The 20215-nt window shown below is 46.9% G+C and overlaps 1 non-coding gene and 2 pseudogenes across 1 annotated transcript; all 3 read left to right on the forward strand.

The window, feature by feature from the left end:
* Window positions 1-11814: 11814 nt before the first annotated feature.
* On the forward strand, window positions 11815-11934 carry LOC141269793 (5S ribosomal RNA; annotated as a pseudogene).
* Window positions 11935-12878: 944 nt separating this feature from the next.
* On the forward strand, window positions 12879-12997 carry LOC141267712 (5S ribosomal RNA; annotated as a pseudogene).
* A 5621-nt stretch (window positions 12998-18618) lies between these two features.
* Window positions 18619-18738, forward strand: LOC141267174 (5S ribosomal RNA). Its single transcript, XR_012321187.1, has one exon. It is a non-coding gene; the product is annotated as a 5S ribosomal RNA (ribosomal RNA).
* Window positions 18739-20215: the final 1477 nt, after the last annotated feature.

Below are 20215 nucleotides of genomic sequence, written 5' to 3' on the forward strand. Positions count from 1 at the left end.
CCTGAGGGCTCGGTTGCTACAGACGTATTGCACCTCACCCAGAGGTGTGATATCTCACTCTCAGGTAAGGATGGAGTGTGGATCAAGACCCGGCACCTGCATGCATTACACCACATTGCCGTGGGGCAGGGCGACCAATATGCCCCTGAGATGGGCACGACAGTCCCTGTCCCTGGCTGGAGTGGGGGGAGGGAACACTGAGGAAGGGGAACCCTGTAGTGCAGGAGCAGGGAGGAAGCAGTTCCTGGGTGCATTGAGAAGGGAGTATAAAAGGTGGGCACCATCTTAGTTCAGTGCAGAGAAGTCTGAGCAGAAGTGGCAGGGAGCAGGGGCTCTGCATGAGCTCTGCTCTGGAGGCGGGCCTAGTAACAGAGGCCCAGGCCTGGAAGAGGGAGAAGGAAGGAAGAGGAGCGGAGAAGGCTCCAGGAACGAGGAATGAAGGGATCCCAAGGGTGCGGACGGGCGAGTCGCCACCGCACGCCCGAATCCACCTGCGTGGAGGGGTCAGGCCAAAGGGGGAGACCGGTCCCCGAACTAGTGGAGGCAGGAAACGACCCTCAGCTAGAAACCGGAGGCTCTGACATTTTATGTGGCGCAGCCCCTCGCTACACCCACTAGGAAGGCACCACATAGGGTCAGGGAAACTGGCGCCAAGTTTACCAAGAGGAGGCCCGAGGCAGCCGGACAGAAGTGTTGGTAAGAAAGGCCAGACAAAGGACACACAAAGGGGGTCCTGTGAAGTGCTCCAAAGTTATCTGGGAGTTGTCTGAGCCCCTCACCTGGTGAGCACAGTACGACGTGGGCAGCCGTTACCTGCAGACGTGGTCTGGATAATAAGAACTGTGAGTAAAGGCCCTGGACTGCATCACTGACTCCGTGTCGTTACTGCTGCTGCCCTGCACCATCACCCCCATCCTCCGCATACACTGCCCTGAGGCTATACTCCTCCCGTGGGGAGTTATGCTACGCTCTGCTGCACCCACAACACCAGCCTCAGCGGTCTGCCCTGTAGCGGCGGTTCACTCTGACCGCAATCCACGGGTGGCGTAGTCGGACATTTAAACATCAAAACCACATAAATAGTTCCGCCACTGGTTTGACCGCCCTGAGCCACGGAACCGGGTCGCCGCCACGAAGACTACAACCACCAGCATCCACCAAAAAGGGTCCGGCTCCGGGTGTCCCAAGGCCCAGGGGGTGCGTCAGAACATTTTCATCACCTTTCACAATCACCAATGGGACAAGGCAGGGATGTCCTCTGTCCCCTCTCTTATACATCCTAGTGACGGAGCACCTGCTCTCATCAATTCGCCATAACCCCAATATTAGGTGGATTGAGGTGGGAGGCACCGAGTACAAGTGCTCTCTATTTGCTGATGATGTCCTAGTATATATCACTCAATCACATATATCCATCCATGCTGTTATGGCTGAAATAGATCACTTTGTTACATGGTAAAATTTTAAAATCAATGCAGCGAAGTCTGAGGCCCTCGATGTCTCCCTCCCCAAATCCATAAAGGATTCCATCCAGTCCAACTTTCCCTATGCCTGGCCCTCACAGGGTATCAAATACTTAGGAATTCCTATTCATAGAGACCTCTCCCATCTATGTTATCTTAATTTTGGGCCCTTTATTGAACAATTCCATACAGACCACGGTTGGCAAGTTAGAACTGTAAGATTCACTACGTGAACAGCTGGTGTTTTGTGGAAAAGCACATGTACACCGCGTTCCAAATTATTATGCAAAAAGTGTTTAGGAGTGATAAGGGAAGAATTTGTTTGTTTGTCAGTTAAACTCATTGATGGTGATGTGTGTCAGGGCTCTTTATATCACTGTAAGCAATTGCAGACACCTGTGCTAATTAGTTTGGCAGGTGTGTCCAATGAAAGGCAAGACTACTTAAGAAGGCTCTCTCACATTATTAAGCAGCCTACATTTTCTGCCAAAATGGGAAAGAAAAAGGATGTGTCGGCTGCTGAGAAGCAACAAATTGTGGAGTGTTTAGGTCAAGGCATGACTACAATCAACATTGTGCGATGATCAGGATGAAGTGTCTTGGCAATCAAGAAGTATGTAGCTGATTCACAGTACACACGTGTGCGTGCTGATAAGGGCAAATTGAGGACTCTTTCCTACAGGCAATTACGTCAGGTTGAAAGAGCAGCGGCAAAAAAGCCTTGTCATAGCAGCAAACAAGTTTTTGAAGCTGCTTGTGCCTCCAACGTCCCCCGAACAACAAGATGCAGGGTCCTTCAGAGGTTTGCAGCTGTGCATACGCCATCCTGTCGACCTCCTCTATCCACTTCACACAAGCAGAAACGGCTCCAGTGGGCCAAATATTACATGAAGACTGATTTCAAAACTGTTTTGTTCACGGATGAGTGCCGTGCAGCGCTCGATGGTCCAGATGGATGGAGTGGAGGATGGCTGGTTGATGGACACCCCACGCAAACACGGCTACAGCGCCAACAAGAAGGAGGTGGAGTAATGTTTTGGGCTGGAATCATGGGGAGAGAGATTGTCGGCCCCTTTAGGATCCCTGAAGACGCTAAAGATGAACTCCATAATGTATGTGGATTTTCTCAAACAGCACTTCCTGCCATGGTTCAAGAAGAAGAGCCGTGTATTTCACAGCAAGATCATTTTTCTGCATGATAATGCACCATCTCATGCTGCACATAAAACATCTGCATCTCTGGCTGATATGGGCATAAAAGGGGACAAACTTATGGTGTGACCCCCATGCTCCCTGACCTCTACCCCATTCAGAACCTTTGGAGCATCATTAAAAGGAGTGTCTATGATGGCGGGAGGCAGTTCACATCTAAGCAACAGCTCTGGGAGGGTATTCTGTCCTCATGCAAAACAATTGAAGCAGAAACCATCCAAAACCTGACAAATTCAATGGACGAGAGAGTTCAGAAGCTCCTTTCGAACAAGGGGTCCTATGTGAAAATGTAACATCACCTAGAATAAAGTTTTGAGTTGAAAACTGTTTGATTTCAGTTTCTAACAACCTGCTAATGCTTATAATTTCAAAAATGACCATTTTTTTGGTCTTTATTAAAATGAAAAGGTTGATCGAAAAGTTTGGGGGATCTAAGAGTGTGGCAACCCAGTAGTCATGATTACTTCGAATTCTGACAATATGAGGGTCATGCTGCAGGTAGTGCAGCAAGAAGGCACTTATGTGTCTTGCGCATCTCGGAGCCCCAAAATTATTTTCCGGGCTAGATGCAGCTAAAAATTATTTTTAATTTTAAATCTGGTGGAGCTTATTATACATGGCCTAATAGGATCAGTGCTGCACACTGCTACAAAGCCCAAATTATTTTCCAGTCAAGATACAGATAAACATGATTAGTAATTTGAAAGCTTAAAACGTTTGGTAGGGTGTCTACATTATCAGTGGAGAGCCGCGTGCGCTTATCTGTCAGCACACCACCAGCAGCGCTGAACACACGTTCAGACAGAACGCTGGCTGCGGGGCATGACAAGATCTCCAAGGCGTAAGTGGCTAGCTCCGGCCATTTATCCAGATTGGAAGCCCAAAAAGAGCAAGGGTCCAGTGACACAGTCGTGGCTTCAATGTTTACTTGGAGATACTCCTGTACCATCGTCTCTAGGCGTTGACTATGTGTCAGACTTCTTGTCTCCTGTGGCCTTGCAAAGGATGGGCTAAAAAAGTGGTGAAATGATTCTGCAAATTTGATGTTACCAGCAGATACTGTGGTTCTGTTACGGTTTGAGTGCTGAACACTTGACGGTCCCACGGTTGGCAAGTTGGAACTGTGAGATTCACTACGTGCACCACTGGTATTTTGTGGAAAAGCACATGTAAGATTCTGCAACAGTCTCTGCTGATACTCCTGCATGCGTGCATCCCTTTCTATGGCAGGAATAATTTCTGCAAATTTACTTTTGTACCGGGGATCTAACAGTGTGACAACCCAGTAGTCAGGATTATTTCTAATTCTCACAATTCGAGGGTCATGTTGCAGGTAGTGCAGCAAGAAGGCACTCATGTGTGTTGCGCATCCAGGAGCACCAAGTCCCTGTTGTGTTGGTGGCGAGGTAACAATCATGCTTCCTTCCTCTGTCCTCTCCCCCCAACCTCGCACAACAGAAATGTGATCAAGGTCTCCCTCATCTGATGAGTCTTGCATCAGTTCGTCCTCCACTTCTTCCTGGGCTCCTGCACCTTCCTCACTAGTTTGGCTGCTACCATGCGCCCTGGTAAAACCATCTCCCCCACCCTCACATGCCTGCCGCCTTGGTGCTGCCGACCTTCTGGACCTTGCAGATGTTAGCCCTTCCGCATACAACTCCTCCTCTTCTACTTCCTCCACCTCCTCTTGTGCCACCACCTGACTCCGAATTCTGTTTAACATGTGCTCCAGCATGTAAATCACCGGAATAGTCATGCTGATAATGGCATCGTCAGCACTAAACATCTTCGTCGCCATTTCAAAACTGTGCAGAAGGGTGCATAGGTCCCTGATCTGAGACCACTCCTCCAGCTTGATTTGCCCCACCTCTGAATCTCGTTGGCCCAGGCTATACGTCAGAACGTATTGCACCAGGGCTTGTCGGTGCTGCCACAGTCGCTGCAACATGTGCAGAGTTGAATTCCACCGGGTAGGCACATCGCATTTTAGCCGGTGAAGTGGCAGGCCCAACGACTTCTGTAGAGATGTAAGTCGCTGAGCTGCGGGATGCGAACGGCGGAAGTGAGCACACAGCGACCGTGCCCTCTGCAGAAGGCCATCTAGTCTGGGATAGTGGGCTAAAAATTGCTGGACAACCAGGTTCAACACGTGAGCCATACAAGGCACGTGTGTGACATTGCCCCGGCGAAGGGCCGCACCCAGGTTTGCAGCATTGTCGCACACGGCCTTCCCTGGTTTCAGGTCCAGTGGAGACAACCATTCATGAAATTGGCTCTCCAGAGCTGACCACAACTCCTCAGCTGTGTGACTCACATTTCCCAGACATTTCAATGTAAAAACCGCCTGATGACGTTGAGCCCTACTGCCAGCATAGTAAGGAGGTGTGCAGGATCCCTTCTGCGCAGTTAGAAAGCTTGTGGCATGACCAGACAGGCTTTGGGTGCAGGTGGAAGACCGAGAGGAAGTTGAGGAGGCAGAAGCAGTGGAGGAACTTTGACATAAAGAGGATTGACGCACAACTCGTGGGGACGGCAAGACTTGGACAGCAGCCCCTTGTCCTGCTGTCACCATAGTTACCCAGTGCCCAGTCAGTGACATGTAACGCCCCTGTCCATGCCTACTCGTCCAAGTGTCTGTGGTGAAATGCACCCTGTCACACACAGAGTTTCTCAAAGAAGCGGTGATGTTGTGTGCGACATGCTGGTGGAGCGCAGGCACACCTTTCTTTGAGAAGTAGTGCCGACTGGGCATCTGGTACTGGGGCACTGCGACGGACATAAGGTCTCGAAAATCCTCTGTGTCCACCAGGCGGAAAGGCAGCATTTCTGTAGCCAAGAGCTTGCAGATGGTGAAATTCAACCTCTTAGCTTTCTCATGGCTAGGAGGAAATGGTCTTTTACTTGTCCACATCTGAGGGACCGAGGGCTGGCTATTGTGCTTAGACGGGGTTGATAAGGGTGTCCCCGGCAAACTGCCGGTCTGTGAGGAAGATGCAGGCGGACATGTTAGGTTGCCTTCATCCAAAGGTGGTGCTATCGATGTCGGACAGCGCTCAACACCAGCTGGTGTTACCACCTCCAAAGAAAATGATGACCTGCCAATCACGCTGGCTGTTGCGGGTAAAGAGGTGGCAGGTCTGCGCCCCAAAACAGGTGTGACTGCTGTCCCCCCAGTCACAGAGGATGAAGAGGCCGCGGATGCACAAGATATGGCAGACGGTGGTTGGCCCGGCCGGCTAGGCCGCATTTTAGCACACTGAGCTTCCCACTGCAACTTATGCTTCATGTCCATGTGCCGGTTCATGCATGAAGTACTCAAACTATGTATTTTTTGGCCTCTACTTAGCTTTTGCTGACAAATGTTACAGATAACACGAGTTGGGTCATCTTTATCGATCTGAAAAAATGCCCAGGCTATGCAAGGCTTAGCACCCATGCGACCTGAAGAGCCACCACGACTTGTGGTGAGAGGCAGAGTTGTGTTTGAGGATGCAGTTGTTGACGTGCTTCCAGTACTACGTCTCTGTCCAGGAAGGCGCAACCTGACCTCGTCGTCACTAGCATCTTCCTCCACCTCCTCTGCTGACCTCATCTCTTGGCTGACTGTGGGTTGACAGTAAGTGGGATCTCCGACCTCATCATCATCACCCTGTGCGTTATCACACTCGTCGTCCTCAGAGCCAACCTGTTCCTGCCCTGACAAAAAACTAAAGTTGTCGCTCCAATCAGGTATTTGAGTCTTATCATCGTCTTCCTCATTGTCTCCACCAACAGGAGTTACAGTTTGGGAATGAGGGTCTACATTATGGTCAGAACCTTCTGCGTCTGGTCCTGGATCCGACTCATAAAGATTCTGGGCATCAGTGCAGATCATTTCCTCGTCTGGATTCACAGAAGCGCTGGAGTCGACCTCTGATTCCCAGGCTATAGTATGAGTAAACAGCTCTGCAGACTCAACCATCTGTTCTACCTCATACTCAGACGGGCAGCTGGAGATTTGGGAGCTGTGAGGAAGCAAGTGCGATTTGGGTGACACCTTTGAGGACTGGAGTATTTGTGATGTTGAAGTTGATGTGGAGGAGAGCCCACTTAAAGGAGCACTTGATATCCGTTGAAGCACCTGCTGTTTTTGTGCCTCATCTGGAATTTGTAGCGATTGGCGTGGCCATAAGAAAGGGATCTTATCACATTGTCCGCTAAAAGAAGTAGACATTTTAGTTTGGCTGGAAGATGGTCTTTCTTCTGCAGATGTTACTGATGCTTTAACACCTACCCCACGGACACAACCTTTTTTCCCCTTCCCAACACGCCTATTCCCCTTTCCACCAGCAGCAGGCCTTTTTCCACTCATTTTGGTGGTTAACTAATTCACAACTCTGGAGTTGTTTGCACAAAAAAACAATGGATGGTAACCGAGCAGAGCTGAGTGGCCAAACTGTGGTATTAGGCCAAAACTATTGGCTGGGTTAGATGCAGAAAAAAATTATTTTGAATTTGCAACCTGATGGAGGTCAGTATAGATGGATTAATAGAACAAGACCCACACACAGCTAGAAGCCCAATATTTTTTCAGAGCTAGATGCAGAAAAAAATTATATTCAGTTTGCAACCTGATGGAGGTCAGTATAGATGGACTAATAGAGAAAGTCCGACACACTACTAGAAGGCCAAATATTTTTTCAGAGGTAGATGCAGAAAAAAATATATTCAGTTTGCAACCTGATGGAGGTCAGTATAGATGGATTAATAGAACAAGACCCACACACAGCTAGAAGCCCAATATTTTTTCAGAGGTAGATGCAGAAAAAACTATATTCAGTTTGCAACCTGATGGAGGTCAGTATAGATGGACTAATAGAACAAGTCCCACACACTGCTAGAAGCCCAAATATTTTTTCAGAGGTACTGTAGATGCAGATAAAAATTAGTTTTAATTTGCAACCTGATGGAGGTCAGTATAGATGGACTAATAGAGAAAGTCCGACACACTACTAGAAGGCCAAATATTTTTTCAGAGGTAGATGCAGAAAAAAATTTATTCAGTTTGCAACCTGATGGAGGTCAGTATAGATGGATTAATAGAACAAGACCCACACACAGCTAGAAGCCCAATATTTTTTCAGAGGTAGATGCAGAAAAAAATATATTCAGTTTGCAACCTGATGGAGGTCAGTATAGATGGACTAATAGAGCAAGTCCCACACACTGCTAGAAGCCCAAATATTTTTTCAGAGGTACTGTAGATGCAGATAAAAATTAGTTTTAATTTGCAACCTGATGGAGGTCAGTATAGATGGACTAATAGAGAAAGTCCGACACACTACTAGAAGGCCAAATATTTTTTCAGAGGTAGATGCAGAAAAAAATATATTCAGTTTGCAACCTGATGGAGGTCAGTATATATCGATTAATAGAACAAGACCCACACACAGCTAGAAGCCCAATATTTTTTCAGAGGTAGATGCAGAAAAAAATATATTCAGTTTGCAACCTGATGGAGGTCAGTATAGATGGACTAATAGAACAAGTCCCACACACTGCTAGAAGCCCAAATATTTTTTCAGAGGTACTGTAGATGCAGATAAAAATTAGTTTTAATTTGCAACCTGATGGAGGTCAGTATAGATGGACTAATAGAGAAAGTCCGACACACTACTAGAAGGCCAAATATTTTTTCAGAGGTAGATGCAGAAAAAAATATATTCAGTTTGCAACCTGATGGAGGTCAGTATAGATGGATTAATAGAACAAGACCCACACACAGCTAGAATTCCAATATTTTTTCAGAGGTAGATGCAGAAAAAAATATATTCAGTTTGCAACCTGATGGAGGTCAGTATAGATGGACTAATAGAACAAGTCCCACACACTGCCAGAAGCCCAAATATTTTTTCAGAGGTACTGTAGATGCAGATAAAAATTAGTTTTAATTTGCAACCTGATGGAGGTCAGTATAGATGGACTAATAGAGAAAGTCCGACACACTACTAGAAGGCCAAATATTTTTTCAGAGCTAGATGCAGAAAAAAATTATATTCAGTTTGCAACCTGATGGAGGTCAGTATGGATGGATTAATAGAACAAGACCCACACACAGCTAGAAGTCCAATATTTTTTCAGAGGTAGATGCAGAAAAAAATATATTCAGTTTGCAACCTGATGGAGGTCAGTATAGATGGACTAATAGAACAAGTCCCACACACTGCTAGAAGCCCAAATATTTTTTTCAGAGGTACTGTAGATGCAGATAAAAATTAGTTTTAATTTGCAACCTGATGGAGGTCAGTATAGATGGACTAATAGAATGATGCTATGCCCAAAAGATTTTACTTCACTAGGTGCAGTAAAAAAATTGGTATTCTATACACAGGTGGTATATCTTGCAACACAGATAGGCTACTCCACTGACTAACACACTCTGCAATAGGCCAAAAAGGATTAGCTTTGCTAGATTCAGCCAAATGATGTGAAAAAAACTTGCACAGCACTGGCACAGACCTGCCTGGCAAAAACTGATAGGAACTCATGTAACCTAGTCCTGAAAAGGACTGCAATTACAATTAGTCTTTACTCCCACAACCGATCTATTTAAGAGCACAGACCTCCCTGATAAAAGTCGTAGGAAATGCTGTAACCTAGTCCTTAAAAGGACTGCAATCACAACTATTCCCTACTCCCAAGCTATCTGTATATTTGTGCGAAAATTGGCTTGAAATTAACAAGGTATAGCGCACACAGCAAGAGCGGTGCCGTCTAACACGCAGCTGCAGCAGTGAGAAAATGGTGGCGACGGGGAAAATGGCTTGGTCTTATAGGGCAAGGACATGTGACATACACTGCCAATGACACATGCCCTTGCTTGTGTGAAAAAAAGCACTTCGCTCCGTGTGTGCGCTGCTGATAGGCTGACAGATTGCACCTCCCCACTGTAAATGCGGGAAAGAGAAAAAAAAATGGAGATCTTCATTGTTCCTGCAGAGATCCATCCCCTGCCCCTCCCCCCACCCCGATGTACACTCAAACTGCGTATTAACATTAATTTTCATCATTACTGAGAAAAAATCCAGTTATGATTTTGGTGCACGAACAGTTATCGAACATAACCTCGAACAGCCGAATTTTTCTCAAATTGTTCGTGTTCGCCGAACGGCTCGAACACCGCCCAAAACAGCTCGAATTTGAGATTGGCGAACAGTTCGAGTAGAACAACGCTCATCTCTATTCCAGAATTCTCTGATATTTTTAGTGGCTCTTGTACGTCCTTTCCTCCTACGTCACTCACGTCTCCTCCCACATCACCTAGTATATCGGTTTCTCGTATGTCAGTCATGTCTCCTCCCATGTCAGGTTTCTGTATGTCCATCTCTTGGTCAGACCCAAGGTCACCTTCAGTTACAGACACGTGTCTTACTTCTTGTTCATTTTCCACATTACAGTCAGAATCAGTATCACCGTCTGACACTTCTACACTATTTTCCTGCTTAGAAATCTCTAACACAAGACTATGAAAAAAATCTACCAAATGTAGAATATTTCTCAATTTCTGTTTGTCTCTTTTTACCAATTTAGAAGTTAACTGTAAATTTTGCAATTCACATTCTTTGTATAAACTGAGCCACAAAACTTCTATGTCATGTCCTACATTAACTTTGAAATTAATATTACTTTGTTTAGCAAAACAAGAAATTATATCCATGTTTTGCTTACCTTAAGATTCCTTGGCTTCTCTTTATCAGCACGTCCTGTCTTCAGTTCGTCTGATTCTTTTCCTGTGTGATTCTGTTCCTTGTTAGTACCTCTGCTTCCTGTCTTTCCTCAGTCTGTAGGTCCTTTCTGCTTCTCGTGACAAACTAGTGAATTTACTGACACGTGAACAACAGCTGTTCAGCTCGTCAGGACTCCCCCCTTGTTAACGGAAGAAATTCACTTACTTAATTTAAAAAACAAAAAAACAGGACTGGCTGGCTCACCATTGTAAAATAATACTCTTCCTGTAGTATTTTTTTCTACTGAGGACTTCTCAAAGTATCAATATCACGATATTCTTATAAAAAAATGTATCTATTTATTCTTGGATTGTCCATTAAAAAGAATCAGATTGCAAAAGGTACATACAATAATTAGATATAAAGTAATTGTCCATTTGTCAATAATTAGCTTAATTGTTGAGATTCACCCATCTTTCCTTGGATCCTGGCTGGTAAATCATGTCTTTGTCCAGCATGTGTCCAGGCCTACATGTCATCTGCTTCTCAGCATGAAGATTCTGTGTCTTGTGGGGTGGGCAGAGCAAGAGAGCCCCCCCTTTCTGTACCATGGGCTTTTATAGCCAGTCGTATGGACACCTGTTCTACATATGGTAGTGAACCAAAAATACACACACAAATAGCGCATGTCAACTAGACACGATGGCTGAGGCATAGAACTAAGAAAAATGATTATCGATTAACATTCCAAATGAATTTCCATAATTAACCATTTAACAGAGACCGCCTGGGAATGCCAGGTGCTGTAGGCTTTTGCTTTTTCCTTCCTTCCACCAGCAGGGGGCACTCTCTTCTATGCCTTTTTTCCATTCCCTTTCACAAGTGCACACATTCATTCTCTTTTCTTTTTTTCATTTGCTTTCTCTCTTGCGCTATTTCATCTCTGCAAAATACCAGCATCCTTCTGATCACCGTGGGCCTCCAGCATTGTTGCTTATTTACTTTTAATACTAGGCTCCTTTTCACCAGGACCAGCGTCTCCCGGGTGGCTGGAGGCAACCACCGGTAACCCCAAGCAGAAGACCTTTGCAGGCAACACGAACCTACCCCCTGAAGAGCAGCTCAAAGTCACTGACAACCATCTCACCCTCTTCCTTCATTCACCCCTGGACGTCTCGCTCCGCCCCCAAGTTACGGGTCCAGCTTGCTCTTTCTGTCACATTACCGCGATGAAGGGTTTAGCCTGCAGGAGACCCTGCGCCGAGCCATTTTTGAAGACACCTGATGCGGCGGGTGAATCACAGCTAAATAGACCACACCTGTAGGGACGGCACAGACTTTGCATGGACCCTTCAGAGCCCGCACCGTCACGGCCAGATTGCTCGCCATCAAGCGATCCTGAGAAAGGCTGGCCGGGCGATGGATCAAGCAACTTATACTGGCCATACCAGTTTGGATATGCCCGATCTCGTCTGATCTCGGAAGCAAAGCAGGGCTGGGCTCAGACAGTACTTGGATGGGAGACCTCCTGGGAACACCGGGTGCTGTAGACCATTTTGATAACGTTTTGCCCTACTGCCCAGCTCGGCTAGCATGGAACGGCGTCTTGCCGGACACCGACCTTAAGTAACTTAGATGATGGAAGCCCCAAGGCCTCTGAGCCAGTTGGCAGCTAAGTACGCTAACCCGCCGCCTTTCACGCAGGCCTGACACCGAGCTCCTTGTCACGGCTAGGAGTGCTTATTGACTCCGCAGCTCGCCGTGTGGAAATGATGGCGTTAAAAGCACCCGGGGCCGTGAAGGGGCCAGGCTTTCAGCAGGTGCCCAGGGAAGGTTTTGGATGCCGGCCGCCTAGCGAGGGCCAGCAGAAGTAACATGTATCTCTGCAAAGAAGCTTGTGTAACCAAGCCAGACGGCTGCCAAAGAGCTAACCTCAGTGCAAGGAAGGCAAGGAAGGTGCGGAAGGAATTGGGGAGGGGGACGGGTGATTCCTGCTAGGGCCCTAAAATCATAAAACAGGCAGGAGAGTCTGACGCATGGTGACGGAGAGGTTGTAGGGGCAGATAGGGGGTGTTGTCACGTGCGAGCACGTGTGCATGCTGGCTTGTGTGTGAGAGTGCGCTTCCTAGGTGTGGCGCGCTGCAGACAGTCAAAGGGATTGTTCCCTTTCATTAAAAGTTAATCCCCGGCTGCAGGCTATTAGAAAGCAACTAACCACGCTCTACTCACCCTACCCGGGTCTACCGGTGAGTCTCGCCTCTGCTCCCGGCCTGTGGCATTGGCCGTGAAGCTGACGTTCCGTCGACAGCGCTGCAGCCAATCATTGAGCTCAGCGGCTCTGAGTGGGGCCTTCTGTCTTCAAGACCTTTTAAGGAAGCCAGCAAAAAAATTGAAGAGAAGGGAAAGCACAAAAGGACCTGGTCTTGCTGAACGCTGGAAAGGGCATCCGGCAGCCAGCCTTCAAAGTAGAAAAGCAGCAAGTGAGAGGCTGGTCTGTGCTTACGGCCACACCACCCTGAACACGCCCAATCTCGTCTGATCTCAGAAGCTAAGCAGTGTCAGGCCTGGTTAGTACTTGGATGGGAGACCACCTGGGAATACCTGGTGCTGTAGGCTTTTGCTTTTTCTTTCCTTCCACCAGCAGCGGGTACTCTCTTCTATGCCTTTTTTCCATTCCCTTTCACAAGTGCACACATTCATTCTCTTTTCTTTTTTTCATTTGCTTTCTCTCTTGCGCTATTTCATCTCTGCAAAATACCAGCATCCTTCTGATCATCGTGGGCCTCCAGCATTGTTGCTTATTTACTTTTAATACTAGGCTCCTTTTCACCAGGACCAGTGTCTCCCGGGTGGCTGGAGGCAACCACCGGTAACCCCAAGCAGAAGACCTTTGCAGGCAACACGACCCTCCCCCCTGAAGAGCAGCTCAAAGTCACTGGCAACCATCTCACCCTCTTCCTTCATTCACCCCTGGACGTCTTGCTCCGCCCCCAAGTTACGGGTCCAGCTTGCTCTTTCTGTCACATTACCGCAATGAAGGGTTTAGCCTGCAGGAGACCCTGCGCCGAGACATTTTTGAAGACACCTGATGCGGCGGGTGAATCACTGCTAAACAAACCACACCTGTAGGGACGGCACAGCCTTTGCATGGACCCTTCGGAGCCCGCCCCGTCACGGCCAGATTGCTCGCAACCAAGCGTGTTACAACTCTCCTGTTAGGTTTTTTTTAGTTTGCTGGTCACATGACCATTTTGCCTATTTAATCCGGCTCCGCCCTCCTGGCTTGCTGGACTTCATTTGTATTTACTACTGTTGAGCTAGCTTGTTGCTCTGTTGCCGTTCTCTGTTAGTTTTGCTAGGTCTTCTGACCCCTATGCCTTTTTGTTGTGTGTTTGTCTTTGACTGCTACTATTTCTGCTAGGAGGTGTCCAACTTTTCCCAGTCCCTAGATCTTGTAGGGATCCCTCCCTCACATCTATAGGTCTGCGTTCAGACTAGCCGAGGACTTTAGCGGGTCTGATCGCAGGATCAGGTTCCCCGTTACATCGTAGGGATCTAGTTTAGTTCTATTGTAGGGATAGATCTCCTTTCTTTCCTTATTCTCTGTAGCAGAACATAACAGTAATTCCAGCCATAAAAAAAAAAAAAAAAAAATTTTCTCTAAGGAAAGACCTCCAGTTTTCCATCATGGTCTCGGTGCAAGATTTGGCTCAACGCTTGCAGGGACTCTCTCTGGAGATGAGCAAGCTCCAACAACACGTGAGTAGCTGTTCTGGAGCGCATTTTGTGGAACCTAAGGTACGTCTGCCTGATCTATTTTTTGGCAAACAACAAGATTTTTTTTCTTTTAAAAATGCTTGTCTATTATATTTTCGTTTGAGACCCGGATCCTCTGGTGATGAATCACAGCGCATAGGGATCATAATGTCACTTTTGCGCAAAGATCTTCAGGGATGGGCCTTCTCTCTCCAACCTATTGATCCGTGCTTTCGATCAGTGGATAGTTTTTTTTCTGCTTTGGGTTTGTTGTACGATGATCCTGATCGTGTCTCATCTGCTGAGTCTGAATTAAGACGTTTGAGGCAGGGATCAGGTAATGTGGAAAAATATTGTTCTCACTTCCGTCGGTGGTCTGCCCAGGTGGGGTGGAACGATTCTGCTTTGAAAAGCCTCTGTTCTTGCAGGGCTATGTGAAAGGGTAAAGGATTTACTGATTGCTTATCCCACACATGGAAACTTGCAGGAGGCAATACAATTAGCTATGCGGGTGGACAGGAGACTGCGTGAAAGGGTTAATGAGAGCAAATCCTCTGCTATGTCAGCTTCGAGTCCTGAGAGGTTCTGTGCTGACAATGGAGGGCCGATGGAAATTGGGGCGATGGCACCCAGCTCTCAGGAAAAAGACCGCCGACTTTCTTAAGGCTTGTGTTTCTATTGCGGAAATTCTGGTCATTTTATTAAGAGCTGTGTGCTTCGTAAGAAGAAAGAAAAAAAAATGGTCAGTCATGCTCGTATTGCCTGTTTAAATTCTAAGGGAGTATTCCTATCTGCCACTACTGCTGCTCAGGATGAATTAATTGAATTTCGGGTATTTGTGGATTGTGGATCTACTCTGAATGTGATTGATGGGGGATTCTTGGAAAAACTTAGATTAGAACCTAAAACTTTGTCATCCCCTATTGCTGTGGTTTCTGTCGATGGCTCTCCCTTGAAGAGTGTTACTCACAAGGTCTGTGAATTTCCCCTCACTATTAATGGTATTCATCAAGAGAATTTGGATTTGGTGGTATTGGATAATTTGCCTTCTCCAGTAATATTGGGGTTACCCTGGTTAAAATTGCCCAATCCTGTACTGGATTGGTCTACCAATGAAATTAAGTCCTGGAGCCCTAAGTGTTATGACAAGTGTTGTAACGGGCGCATTGCTGCTGTAGATAGAGGGGAATTGCCTGTACCTATTCAGGATTTTTGGAGAGGTTTTTCTGAGGAGGAGTCGCAGGTTTAGCCTCCCCATAGAGACTATGATTGTACCATTGAATTTGTCCCTGGCGCGACTCTTCCTAAGAGTCGTTTATTTAATCTTACTATTCCTGAAAGAAAGGCTTTGGAAGAATACATACAGACAAGCTTGGCCGCCGGTCACATTAGGCCTTCCAAGTCTCCTGTGGCTGTTGGATTTTTTTTTGTAAAAAAAAAAGATGGCGGTTTACGTCCTTGTCTGGACTTTCGTGAGATTAATAAAATTACTGTACGCAATCCTTACCCACTGCCATTGATTCCTGATTTATTTAACCAGTTAGTGGGGGCCAAGTGGTTCTCTAAAATTGATCTCCGGGGGGCATACAATTTGTTGCGCATGAAGGAGGGTGATGAATGGAAGACTGCTTTTAACACTCCTATGGGTCATTTTGAGAATCTGGTTATGCCTTTTGGTCTCACCAATGCTCCAGCATTTTTTCAGCATCTTATTAATGATATCCTTAGACCTTTAATCGGCAAAAATGTGGTTGTGTATTTGGATGACATTTTGATTTATTCGCCGGATCTGGAGTCTCATTGGCGGAGCGTACGTGAGGTATTACAGTTATTAATGGACAATTCGCTTTTTGCTAAGCTGGAGAAATGTGAGTTCGCTGTACAGAGAATTAGTTTTTTGGGCTACATTATCTCCAGTGAAGGTTTTGAGGTGGACCCGGTTAAAGTTCAAGCTGTGCAGGAATGGCCTAGGCCTATTGGTTTGAAATCGATACAGAGGTTTTTGGGTTTCGCCAATTATTACAGAAAATTCATAAAAAAAATTTCTATTATTGTCAAACCGCTGACCGATCTCACCAGGAAAGGTGCTAATGCGGTTCAGTGGACTTCTGAGGCCATTGAAGCTTTTGTGTTTCTAAAGGAGAGGTTCACCTCTGCTCCCATCCTTATGCAGCCTGATGTGACTAAGCCGTTTTTGGTTGAGGTTGATGCTTCTTCGGTGGGGGTTGGTGCGGTGTTGTCTCAGGAAAACAAGGATGGAGTACATCCCTGTGCCTTTTTTTCAAAAAAATTTTCCGAGACTGAACTTAATTACGATATTGATAATCGGGAATTGCTGGCGATTAAACTCGCATTTGAACACTGGCGTCATCTCTTGGAAGGTGCTGAATTTCCCATTCAGGTTTTCACTGATCATAAAAATCTGATCTATCTTGATGCTGCCAAGCGCTTGAATGCCCGTCAGGCTAGGTGGGCACTTTTTTTATCGCGGTTTAATTTTTCCGTTACTTACATCCCGGGTACCAAGAATGTTAAAGCGGATGCTTTGTCTCGCAGCTTTTCTCCCATGGTCGGTGTTGAGGAGGAAGAGGAGACCATTTTACAAGAAGGTGTTGTGATTGCTGCTTTGGACTCCGTTTTGGAGGATGAGATTCTTAAAGCACAGGAGAATGCCCCATCTAACACTCCCCATGGGAGGTTGTTTGTGCCTAGGACCTTTAGGAGAGATTTGTTTGTTGAGTGTCATGAGTCTCGGTTGGCAGGTCATCCAGGAATTTCTGAGACCAAGAGACTTGTGGGTCGCAGTTTTTGGTGGCCTGGATGGCAGAAGGAAGTCATTAAGTGGGTGCGCCAATGTACTGTGTGTGCAAGATCCAAGTCTTCGCATGCTCCTGCTGTGGGGTTGCTTTGCCCTCTGGAGGTTCCTAGTGCACCTTGGACACATCTGGCTATGGACTTTATTACTGACCTTCCTCCCTCTGAAGGTTTCACGGTCATCTGGGTGGTCGTGGACCGTTTTAACAAGATGTGTCACTTGGTTCCCTTCATCAAACTGCCTTGCGATAAGACACTCGCTAAGGCCTTTGTCAAGGAGATTGTCAGACTACATGGTATTCCTACTGACATTATTTCTGATAGGGGACCTCAGTTCGTGGCTCGTTTTTGGCGTGCCTTTTGTGACAGGTTGGGAGTTCATTTGTCGTTTTCATCCGGATATCATCCTGAGTCTAATGGCCAGACAGAAAGGAAGAACCAGGATGTTGAGCAGTTCTTGCGTTGTTTTGTGGCAGACAATCAAGAGGGGTGGTCTGAGTTTCTGCCACTTGCTGAATTTGCTCTTAGCAACCATACATTCTCTTCTGCTGGGTGTTCGCCTTTTTTTTGTTGTTCTGGGAGACATCCGTCTTTTGGGTCATTTTCCAAATTGGTTTCGGCTGTGCCTGAGGAGGAGAGTTTTTCCGGTGATTTGGAGAGAGTTTGGACGGATGTGCGTGGTAATCTTCAGGAGGCTAACAAAAAATCTAAGAGGTACTTTGATAGGAAACGGCAAGAGATTTTGTTTGCGGTTGGTGACATGGTTTGGTTGTCCTCTAAGAATCTGTGATTGAGGATTCCTTCTAAAAAATTGGGTCCCAAGTTCGTAGGGCCCTTTAAGGTACTTCAGATAGTTAACCAATCTGCTGTTAGGCTGGAGGTTCCTACGTCCTGGAGGATTAATCCGGTGTTTCATGTTTCTCTGTTGAAAAAAGCTGATGTGTCGGATGGTGACGCTTCTGCCACTGTTCCTCCGGTGGTGGAGGACGGGGAATATGAAATTTCCCGCATCCTAAATTCTAGACGGTATAGAGGGAGTTTGCAGTATCTCGTCGCTTGGAAGGGTTTCGGACCTGAGGATAACTCATGGGTGAGAGCGGATTATGTTTCTGCCCCCAGACTTGTCCGAGCGTTTCACAGGAGGTTTCCTAGTAAGCCTGGGCCTAGGGGATCCGGAGGATCCTCTTAGAAGAGGGGGTACTGTTACAACTCTCCTGTTAGTTTTTTTTTAGTTTGCTGGTCACATGACCATTTTGCCTATTTAATCCGGCTCCGCCCACCTGGCTTTGCTGGACTTCATTTGTATTTACTACTGTTGAGCTAGCTTGTTGCTCTGTTGCCGTTCTCTGTTAATTTTGCTAGGTCTTCTGACCCCTATGCCTTTTTGTTGTGTATTTGTCTTTGACTGCTACTATTTCTGCTAGGAGGTGTCCAACTTTTCCCAGTCCCTAGATCTTGTAGGGATCCCTCCCTCACATCTATAGGTCTGCATTCAGACTAGCCGAGGACTTTAGCGGGTCTGATCGCAGGATCAGGTTCCCCGTTACATCGTAGGGATCTAGCTTAGTTCTATTGTAGGGATAGATCTCCTTTCTTTCCTTAGTCTCTGTAGCAGATCATAACAAAGCGATCCTGAGAAAGGCTGGCCGGGCGATGGATCGAGCAGCGTCTACTGGCCATACCACCTTGGATGCGCCTGATCTCGTCTGATCTCAGAAGCAAAGCAGGGCTGGGCTCGAACAGTACTTGGATGGGATACCTCCTGGGAACACCGGGTGCTGTAGACCATTTTGATGACGTTTGCCCTACTGCCCAGCTCGGCTTGCATGGAACGGCGCCTTGCCGGACACCGACCTTAAGTAACTTAGATGATGGAAGCCCCAAGGCCTCTGAGCCAGTTGGAAGCTAAGTACGCTACCCCGCCGCCTTCACGCACGCCTGACACCGAGCTCCTTGCCACGGCTAGGAGTGCTTATTGACTCCGCAGCTCGCCGTGTGGAAATGATGGCGTTAAAAGCACCCGGGGCCGTGAAGGGTCCAGGCTTTCAGCAGGTGCCCAGGGAAGGTTTTGGATGCCGGCCGCCTAGCGAGGGCTAGCAGAAGTAACATGTTTCTCTGCAAAGAAGCTTGTGTAACCAAGCCAGACGGCTGACAAAGAGCTAACCTCAGTGCAAGGAAGGCAAGGAAGGTGCGGAAGGAATTGGGGAGGGGGGGTGGTGATTCCTGCTAGGGCCCTGAAATCATAAAACAGACAGGAGAGTCTGACGCATGGTGACGGAGAGGTTGTAGGGGCAGATAGGGGGTGTTGTCACGGGCGAGCACGTGTGCATGCTGGCTTATGTGTGAGAGTGCGCTTCCTAGGTGTGGCGCGCTGCAGACAGTCAAAGGGATTGTTCCCTTTCATTAAAAGTTAATCCCCAGCTGCAGCCTATTAGAAAGCAACTAACCGCGCTCTACTCACCCTACCCGGGTCTACCGGTGAGTCTCGCCTCTGCTCCCGGCCTGTGGCATTGGCCGTGAAGCCGACGTTCCGTCGACAGCGCTGCAGCCGATCAGTGAGCTCAGTAGCTCTGAGTGGGGCGTTCTGTCTACAAGACCTTTTAAGGAAGCCAGCAAAAAAATTGAAGAGAAGGGAAAGCACAAAAGGACCTGGTCTTGCTGAGCACTGGAAAAGGCAGCCTGCAGCCAGACGTCAAAATAGAAAAGCAGCAAGTGAGAGGCTTGTCTTTGCCTACGGCCACATCACCCTGAACATGCCTGATCTCATCTGATCTTGGAAGCTAAGCAGGGTTGGGCCTGGTTAGTACTTGGATGGGAGACTGTAAAATAATACTCTTCCTGTATTATTTTTTTCTACTGAGGACTTCTCAAAGTATCAATATCACGATATTCTTATAAAAAAATGTATCTATTTATTCTTGGATTGTCCATTAAAAAGAATCAGATTGCAGCAGGTACATACAATAATTAGTTATAAAGTAATTGTCCATTTGTCCATAATTAGCTTAATTGTTGAGATTCACCCATCTTTCCTTGGATCCTGGCTGGAAAATCATGTCTTTGTCCAGCATGTGTCCAGGCCTACATGTCATCTGCTTCTCAGCATGAAGATTCTGTGTCTTGTGGGGTGGGCAGAGCAAGAGAGCCCCCCCTTTCTGTACCATGGGCTTTTATAGCCAGTCGTATGGACACCTGTTCTACATATGGTAGTGAACCAAAAATACACACACAAATAGCGCATGTCAACTAGACACGATGGCTGAG

The sequence above is a fragment of the Phyllobates terribilis genome, unplaced genomic scaffold (genome assembly GCF_046119375.1).
Source record: "Phyllobates terribilis strain yellow unplaced genomic scaffold, ASM4611937v1 Scaffold_4__5_contigs__length_816908805, whole genome shotgun sequence".
NCBI lineage: Eukaryota > Metazoa > Chordata > Amphibia > Anura > Dendrobatidae > Phyllobates > Phyllobates terribilis.